Below are 9,764 nucleotides of genomic sequence, written 5' to 3'. Positions count from 1 at the left end.
ATATATATATATATATATGTGTGTGTGTGTGTGTAGCCGTGTTAATGAAAATGGTGATGTTGATATGAATCATCATTTCATTTGGAATTTAGAAACTGTAATGCTCATAATAATTATAATGCCACGCTCGTATTGCTGACTGTGCATTTCATGACGTGGATGATAGCAATAGCCAATAGCCATGCGGGAGCCTATCCATATCAGGACAAAAATTTGTTGGAGCTTGATTTCAAGATGGTGAAGTTACAAGTTACCAAATTTATGAATAGTGGACTCTTACCTAACTTAAAATTTACAAAGCCAGGGTTCATATTTTCACACTAATACCTATGGCCTTTTTCTTATTTGAAAAATTATTTTATATTAATGTTGGGGAGTGAGCTACAGATCAAATTACGGTGGTTCACCCTCTGCTTGATAACCTAGCGTCGCTCAACTAATAGGAGCTTCTCGCTAGATATCAAAGGTCGGCAGTCTGACCAGATTAGTCGATTGACTAAGTCTATCCAATCGAGCCAGTCCAGTTGAGTTGAAGTCAATAGAAGGTTAGCAGACAAACTCGACTCAACAATTACATAGTTAAATTAATGGTGGCTTGATAAGTATTGAAGCAGCTCGTTTAAAGATGAACTCGTTAAACATAGCACATGAAATTTATCCAGCCGGATGAGCCCGTTAAACCTAATGCTCGAACGAGTCGACTAGCTAGTTGAATAACGAGCAAAACTCGAGCCGACTCGATTCACTCACATACTAATTAACATTTGAAATATAATCGACAAATAAAAGATACAAGGCTGCATAAACAATACTTTTTTCAACAAATAAAATCTATTGTGGGTTACAACAAACTAAATCATTCCATTAAAACTGTGTTCCTTTTAATTTTCTTAATTTTATTTATTTATTTTCTGCAGTATCAGATTGAGCAAAAAAATCCATTAAAATGAGTGACTTTGGTATACGTCAAAGGCCTATTATTGTTGTAGAAATTAAGAGATCAATGAAAGAGCACTATGAGCACTTAAAGGAATTACTGTGAGAAATGGAATAATTTTATTTCTTGGTTGACTTTGCAGCTATAATGATGCATGGAAGAGTAAGTGGCCTTAGTCTTCTCTGTGCTCCATCTAATGCCGTTTATTTCAAATATGAGCTATGAAAACTATGATTACTTTCATGAAGATGACTTGGCATTTAATCTTTTCATGATTAGTGATGTGGAGTGAAGAGGAGAATCAAAGACATCCTTGGGCAAAATTGGATGGACACAATGGACCTTAAAAGAATGATATATGTAGAGAATTTCAAACTTTTCTTTTTAATCTTTTGCTATATTTTTAAAGTATGTGTTGAATTATAGTCTTAACTTATGTTTGGGCATTCTTTTTGTAGAGGTTTTGAAAATCCAAGTGTTCGGTTGAAAGAATTTTAAATGTAGTGTAAAATAGAAACACATTTAGATTTCAAGTTTTAGTTCATTTTAAAATATTTGAGATTGGTTGGATTTGGGTGAATTTCAAGTATACTACATTATGTAAAGTGTCGTCAATAATCGCTAACACCCTATCACCACAATCGACTGCTCATAGCCGCCACTTGTCGATTGCCATCCACAAACATCGACATTGCCGCTGCCCACCCACTACCACCACTGACTTCTGCAGTCACCCCACCAGCCACTCATCTGTCTTTATTGCATATCATTGTTCGTCTGCCAGCCACCCACCGTCGCTCGTCACAGCCACCATATTTTATATTATTTTCATATTTCGTCAAATTAAATAAAAATTATATATTTCTATAATTATTTTATAACAATTCATACAACTCGAAGGTATTCCAAATATAGTATATTACTTTTATATTTCATTCCTTTTACATTGCATTACATTTTCAACAAACTGATTCCTTATTTAAATAAGTAAACAAATTTAAATAAGTAAATAATGTAATAATTTGGAGGGCGCTTTATTAATGATATCAAGGTAGCAAAAAGGGTTCAGGCTTAAACATGAAGTGCTTTGAATTATGTTTACTTCCCTCCCTTTAGGTTTTATGGTTATTCCTAGTTAAAATCATTGTTCTAGTGTTTGACCATCGATAACTTTATAGAGAAGCAATCCTTTGTGATGTTAAGCTAGAAATGCCTCTACCAACTAACAACATCAACCTGATTTTCCCTCAATTTTATCATGCCAAATTTGAGAAAGGGGGAAATAAAAATTTTCTTAATAAGGCAATTAAAAAGATTTGGGAAGCCACCTTCAATGTATTTAGAGTCTCAAGCACTAGTTTTAGTTGAACCTTTTCATTTTACAGTGGTTGAAAAACTTACCTATAATCCAAAGATGGACATTATCTATCAATATTTTGGTGACTTCAAACTCTTGGGGGGATGAAAATTGGTGGCAAAGTAAGGTTGCTTAGTGGAAGACATATTGTGATTAAATTGGGTAGAGAAGAGGACTATGCTCACATCTTCTCAAGGAAAATTTTTTGCATTGAAAACTTCTCAATGAACGTGTTAAAAATGACTTGCTCCTTCGATCCTAGCTTAGAACCCTTAATTGTGCCAATCTAGTTTAATCCTTTTGGTTTAAGATTGCATCTGCTTAACAAACAAGTCCTTTATTCATTGAGAGCAATATTTGGTAGAACCATGAAGTTAAATATGCCCACATTTAATTTTAGTAAACCTCAGTGGCTAGAGTTTTGGTGAAAGGGACATTACAATACGTGTTGCAGAGAAAATTTAGATTGGATCACCTACTAATGAGTATTGGCAACAAGTAGCGGTGGAATAAAAACATTTATATTGTAATAGATGCATAATGTTTGATTACACTCTAGATAACTGTTATATTGCCCATCCTAAATTAAGGAAGGCTACAGGTGTAAATGTGAGCAATCAAAGAAACTTAGTGATAATCCAAACAAGGAGGTGAGGTAGATACAACTAGAAAGCTAGTGTAACAATTAACAACAAATTGGTTAAAACGTTGCCATGAATATCAACATAATCAAACAAACATTCTAACATGTCAATTAGAGGAACAAACTCATGAAGCTAGTGAGTAGGAAAATCTTAACAATGAAGTGTTAATAAAGGGGGGTGTAGCACTACCATCGACATTATTGAATGTTAATCTTGAATATGAAATCTGAAAACAAACTCATTATGAGGAATATTTGACATAAGCAAGGAAAGAGTTAGAAGAAAAGTGGATAATACAAAAACTTAAGAAAAATAGAAGAATAAAGGAATTAGAGAACTGAAGTATGTTAATACCAAAGGAGTTACCCTAGATAAGGGTGATTATTCAGCTGGCATTTTAGCAAAACTGGATGATAGATCCCCACTAAAATTATGAGAGGAAGTAAATCTCTGCCCAATGTTTAAATTCTTGATTTGGAATATTAGAGGCATTGACAAAACTAATTCCTCTAATTAAGTTAAGAATCTTATTATAATTCACAACTTTAATTGTTTTGCTCCAGTTTTTGATAGAAATGTCCAGAATTATGTTAGAAAATTCATTAATTTTAAATGCTTAAATAATTGCAATAATAAAATATGAATTCTATAAAAAGGTAAAGTTGATATACATTTGCTCATAGATGATACATAATTCATACATTTGCAAATTCAACTCTACAACATTTCTTATCATATTACTATATTTCATGTAACTATACCAAAGATTCTAGAAGAGATCTTTGAGATAAGATGAGAAGTGTTAACTTAAATTCTATATGAGCCTGATTAGTAAGAGGTGATTTTATTATAACCACTTGCTCTAATGAAAACAAAAGAGGTGGACAACCCAATCAATCAGTTATGTCTGAGTTTACTTAAACTATATGATATTCTAATTTATTTGAGGTGGCTTATTCAAGGTGTCCTTCGCTTGGTGCAGATGACGAATTTTAGAGAGACTATAAAGAATGCTGGTTAACAATACTTGACATGAGCTTTTCCAACACTCCTTAGCTAGTCATCTGAGCATAGCCTTCTCTAACCATACCCCTCTTCTTCTATTTATTGATTCCCTACCTCAATCAACTCTCTCTCCATTTTTATTCTTCCACATGCGAACCAAACACATTAACTATTTGAACTATTTTAAAGAGACTTGAATTTCTTATTATAATGGGAACCCCTTAACTAAATTATGGTTCCTACATAAAAGTGTACTTCATAAATTTAGAAAATGAAATTAGGATGTTTTTTATGATATTACTAAGAGGGATATATCTGCTAAAATGAAAGTTTGCACATTGAAGAATGAAATTTGCAATAACCCTCTACAAGAGAAGTTGAAAAATACTAAGATAGATTTGATGGAATTTATCATCATAAAAGAAAGTTTTCTTGGCCAAAAAGCTATAATGTCTTATTAATTTCTTATGATGACAGAAACACTAAGTATTACTATGCTTGCATTAAAAAACTGAATGCTATCATGAAGATCAAAGATGATAGTATAGATTGACTTTATAGTCAGTATGAGATAACTCAAAGTGATTGGATTACTTTCAAAAGATGTTTTCTACCACCCTAGTTAATTTTTCAACCATGAATGTTCAATTCTTTGAAGCTAGCATAAATCTATTATGTGGCTGGAACTTGATTAATATTGCTGCTTAACAGGAAATATGGGAGACACTTAACTTTATTGACAAAACTAAGACAACTTGTCCTGATGGATTTACTATAACCTTTTATAAATCTAGTTGATAAATTATTAAGAGGGAGCTGATTATTGCAATACAAAGATTTTTCAAGAAGATAAATCTCACAGTTACTTCAAAACCTCTATTATCTCTCTTATCCAAAAAAAACTAATGATAAATGTAATTAAGATCATTTTAGACCTACCACTCTAACTACAACAGCTTAAAAAATTATCAGTTGAATCATGGTATTTGTGCTTCAACTCCATTTGGATGCTCTAAGTACCCCACATCAAACTGCATTAATTAATGACATAAATATCATAGAAAAAAAAACTAATTGCCCAAGAAATTATTTTGGATATTGATAAAAAATATAGAGGGATAAACTTAGTTATCAAACTTAGCATTAAGAAAGCTTATGACAACAATAGTTGGGATTTTATCATTCTATTATGCAAGCTTTTCGAGAATTGATTTTTTCAATCTTATTGCAAGAATACTTGATATTAATTATAGTTATATATTATTCAATGGCCAATCCCATGGATATTTCAAGACTAGTAGAGATATTAAAAAAGGTGATCTTCCCTATTATTTTCATCACTATGTTTGATTAATTATCCAAATACATTAATAAATTTGAAAACTATCATCTTTTGGTCTCATATGCAACTAGAGGTAAATACAATATTTCTTACCTGGCATATGTTTATGATGTTACCATCTTTACCAATTCCAACAAAAACTCAATAAAGAGCATTTAGAAGCTGCTACAACACTTTGAAAACCTATGGGGTAAGAGTTTTAACAAAACCAAATGTCAATTTTTAGTTGGGAAGGTAGTTTCTTTAGATAAGAATAGTTGGATTCAATATATCGTTGATTTTACTAGAGCGGTAAAACCATTGAAATATTTAGGAATTTGAATTAATAAAAGGAGGAGAAGGATGAACAAATTTGATTAAGTTGTTCAAAAAACTAGCCAAATAATTCAAACATGGGAAAATGCTTTTATTTTGTTTGGAGGAAAGATTTATTACTTAAAAGTGTGCTCAACTCTATACCATTGTATTCTCTACAGGTTTTAAAGATACAAAATTGTATTCATATTAAGTTCGAAAAAAATTTTAATATTTTTTTTTTGGGGCTGAGAAAGATAATAGGCTGAACCGAACAAATTGGAACAAGCTATGCAAACCCAAATTTGAAGATGGATTGGGCTTTAAATATCTAACAAAATCTATAGAGATTAATTATATGAAATTATGGATTAAGTTAAAAGTTAACGGCTTCTACGAACTTATCATATGAAGGAAAAATGATGTGGCCGCTCATATCCTACCTCTTTAAAGCCTTATAAAGGGGAATCCATTGTTTGGAAAGAAATACTCAATCATAGAGCTAAAGCAAAAGAAATGACCACCTGGGAGTTGGGAAGGAACTTTAAGCTACTAGTTTGATGACTAGTCTCTTTGTGGACCATCAGCTAAAAGGCATGAAGGAATCTTTGATATAAATTTGAAGGTTGTTGATCGTTGGATAAATGCATATTAGAATTCAACTAAACTACAAAATCTGATTTAGAAAGATGTTTTGATGGAAATTTGCAGCATACTATTCCATAGACCAAAAAAAAATATACTAATTGTGAAAAGCCCAACAAATGAGTCCTTATCCAAAGCTATCTACATGTCATTTCATACAAATCATAAATTGGAGCTGGGAGATTTGATTTGAAACACAATGCTTACAAATCCACATTAATGTTTATTTTTTTTTTAAATGGAGATTGTTCCATCATTTGCTTCTATAATATATACTTATATTGAAAGGAATAAGACTACCATCCATTTGTCATTTGTGCAAGATGGAAGAAGAGAGCCTTAACCATTTTCTTACTTGTATTTAGTCACTTAGTATATGGAGACATGTGGGCAATCTTTTCATAATCTATATACAACATCTAGTATTCATTTCTTATCTAAGTATTTATGTACTTGGAAATGTCAGGGTTATTTTTCACTTCATTTGAGAAGTATGGTGCCTTTAGTTACTACTTGGTTTGTGAGGACAAGAAGGAATACCGCTAAACATGAAAATAACCTTGAAACTATATGAAACTTCTTCTTGCATATCACATCATATATCAACAAAGTGGTGTTATATGAAAATATGAATACTAGTGAACTTACAAGTCTCAGAGCTCCATTAGAATTGACAAACGTCTCTTTTAATTTTCTACGTAAGCGACATGTTCAACTTATAACATGTACCACACCAGCTAGATCTTGGATCAAAATTTATCTTGGTTGAATTTTCTCCAAAAATGGAGCTGAAGTTGGAGGGATCTTTAGAAATGAGAACAGTCTCTATTTATTACTTTTACTTCCCCATATGTTGTTTTGTCTACTTTTCATGCAGAAGCTACAGTTGTTCTCTTTGCTTTGAAAGTGCCCTCTAGTCTGATTAGGGTCATCTACATTTAGATCTATACTCTGAAACACTCTTCAATATTTGTAAAATATTGTTAAATGTCCTAGGTACTTTCATATAATCATGAAAAGAATCTCATCTCTTCTAAGAGTCAAGCAAGATAGATAGAGTCATATCCAAAGAAGGTAATCGAACTATTGATTGGCTAGCAAAGCTGGGGGCTTCAAGTGAACAAATCAAAATCAATAGTAATCCATGTCATAACTTTCAATTTGTTTGCATGATGATGTTATCGATATACCTTACATGAGAACAAATTCCTAGCTCTTTGTTTACTAATGTAATAACCCCTATTTTGATCAATGGAATATGATTTTTGATAAAAAAAAAAGAGGTAAAAAAAAGGTAATAAGTATAGTTGCCAAGTTGTGACAATTTTATTTAAAATGAAGTTATGTAAAATAACACGAGAAATAGTTAGAATTAAAATGTTTATAATGATGAAGTGCCTTCTTATTAAAAATATGATAAATCACTAAGATAAACACTTAAAACAGCGAAATGTTTATTATGATACAGGAGAGTCTTCATAATTAAAAATTTGATTAAACAAAAAAAATATACAATAATATATCAAGCACATAGAAAAATATCAAAATCGCAACTAAAAGAGTCATTCACATTTCATTTCTCATCTTAGAACTTATCATTAGCCTCATATCAAGAGATATCATAACAATATTCTTTTCACCTAACTTTACAAATTCCTTGCCCTAAAATGTATCATGTTCCTCCCCTTGCAAAATTCCTTGACTAGGGAAGCATTCATAAAACATACAATTTTGTAGTAGCAAAATGGCAATTAATCATATATATATATATATATTCTTAAATATAATTGCATTATAAAAATTATGGATATTTTTTTTAATTTTTAATCAAATATAATATACTTTTAATTATTTGCCTTGCGCTCTTAACATGAAAATTCATCAAGATACCCCAAAAAAAATTTTTAGCTCAAAAAAAAAAAAAAAAAGAAAACTACTTTATTTTTCTTTCCTGAATGGACAGTCAGTCTATCATAACAATCAACAAAGCAGATTTCTTCATTTCAATATCTATTTACATCCAGATAATCCTGTCCGCTTTCTCCCTCTCCAAAGTGGAACCAATCATTTTTAGTACTAAACAGATTAATTGGCAATCTAACAAAAAACTGGCATAAGTTTAAAGAGGGAGAGAGAGAGATTCCTCTCGGCCATTATGCCAATTATGCTCCTTTCACTGTGTGCATACATGATTACTTTGTAGAACACAGTCAGGTTCTTACCTCACTGATTTCTCCTCTCTCTATAAAACGCAAAGCATTTAGCCTCCTCAGTCTTCAAACCAACCAATCCTTTCAATACTTTTCTTCATTGAGAAGAAGAAGAAGAAGAAGAAAAATGCGTTCTTCGGATTTGAAATCCTTTAATGGCTGCCAATCTTCCTTTCCTCCTAAAACGTGCCTCAAGAAGGCCAAATTCCATCGCTTGATCAACTCAAGGGTAACGCGCCCATGTACCGGGAGGAGAAAAAGGTCAGATTCATCCAATTTGGTTTTCAGCATTTCATCTACTTCACAAATAGCAAAAGGTTCATGCAGAGCACAAAAATTAGTTTTTTTGCTGCAAAAAAATCATCTTTTTAGTCTCGCAACTAAACATGCACTTATTTCCTCCTGCTTATGTTGCTTCTTGCTCGTCTGAATCTTCTGTCGACACAGAAAAACTCGACTTTTCAGACTGAAGAAGCGATGCCGGGTTTGGGAGGAAGAGATGAAGATGGTGAACAAAAAGCTCTACTTTGAGAACAAATGGATAATGGAGGAGAACAAGAGGCTAAGGGAGAGAGCAGTATTGCTCAGCCAAGAGAAAAAAGTTCTCCTTTCTCATCTTCATACCGCTTGGAAATCCTGCAACTTTTCTCCCCTTCTTTAAGCTCTTTGTTTCTCTGTTTCAGTTTTTTTTTTCTCCTTCAGATTATGTGCTGAATAAAAGACCTTTTTTTTATAGCAGTATCAACTTTGGTTCTGCTTCCTTCATGCGTTCCAAAAATTACAGTTTGGCGTACAGAAATGTTACCTGATTGTAAATATTTCAAGCGTTAGTTTGAACACGTGTGGCTCTGTTGGAATTGCCTAAAGCTCTTAAAATCGCTTTTTTTTTAAAATATTTTTTTTATATAATAAATTGTTATTTATTTGCTTAAAGGAGCATTTATGTTATTTCATTTCGATGAAAGATTGTATAAATCAGCAAAATTATAGTTTTTTTCAGAAATATTTTGATTTTTGGTGTGACATGCTCTCTATTCTTCATCTAATAAAATAACTATAATTTTGAGAGAGAGTTATAAAATGAGTGATTTATCATGTTATCGTGCTTATTATCACACCACTATTTTAGAAGGTTGTTTACTCCGCAACACAGAACATGATGAAATGAACTACACCTATTTGGTATTCTCAGAAAAGAAAAAGAATATGCACGTAATAACATAAAAAATAATCTTTTTAACACTAATACACAATATACAAGTGAAGCAGATAGATAGATAGATAGATAGATAGATAGATAGATAGATAGATATATATATATATATATATA

The sequence above is a fragment of the Phalaenopsis equestris genome, unplaced genomic scaffold, assembly GCF_001263595.1.
Source record: "Phalaenopsis equestris unplaced genomic scaffold, ASM126359v1 Scaffold000740, whole genome shotgun sequence".
Taxonomy (NCBI): domain Eukaryota; kingdom Viridiplantae; phylum Streptophyta; class Magnoliopsida; order Asparagales; family Orchidaceae; genus Phalaenopsis; species Phalaenopsis equestris.
This window is presented reverse-complemented; position numbering follows the sequence as displayed.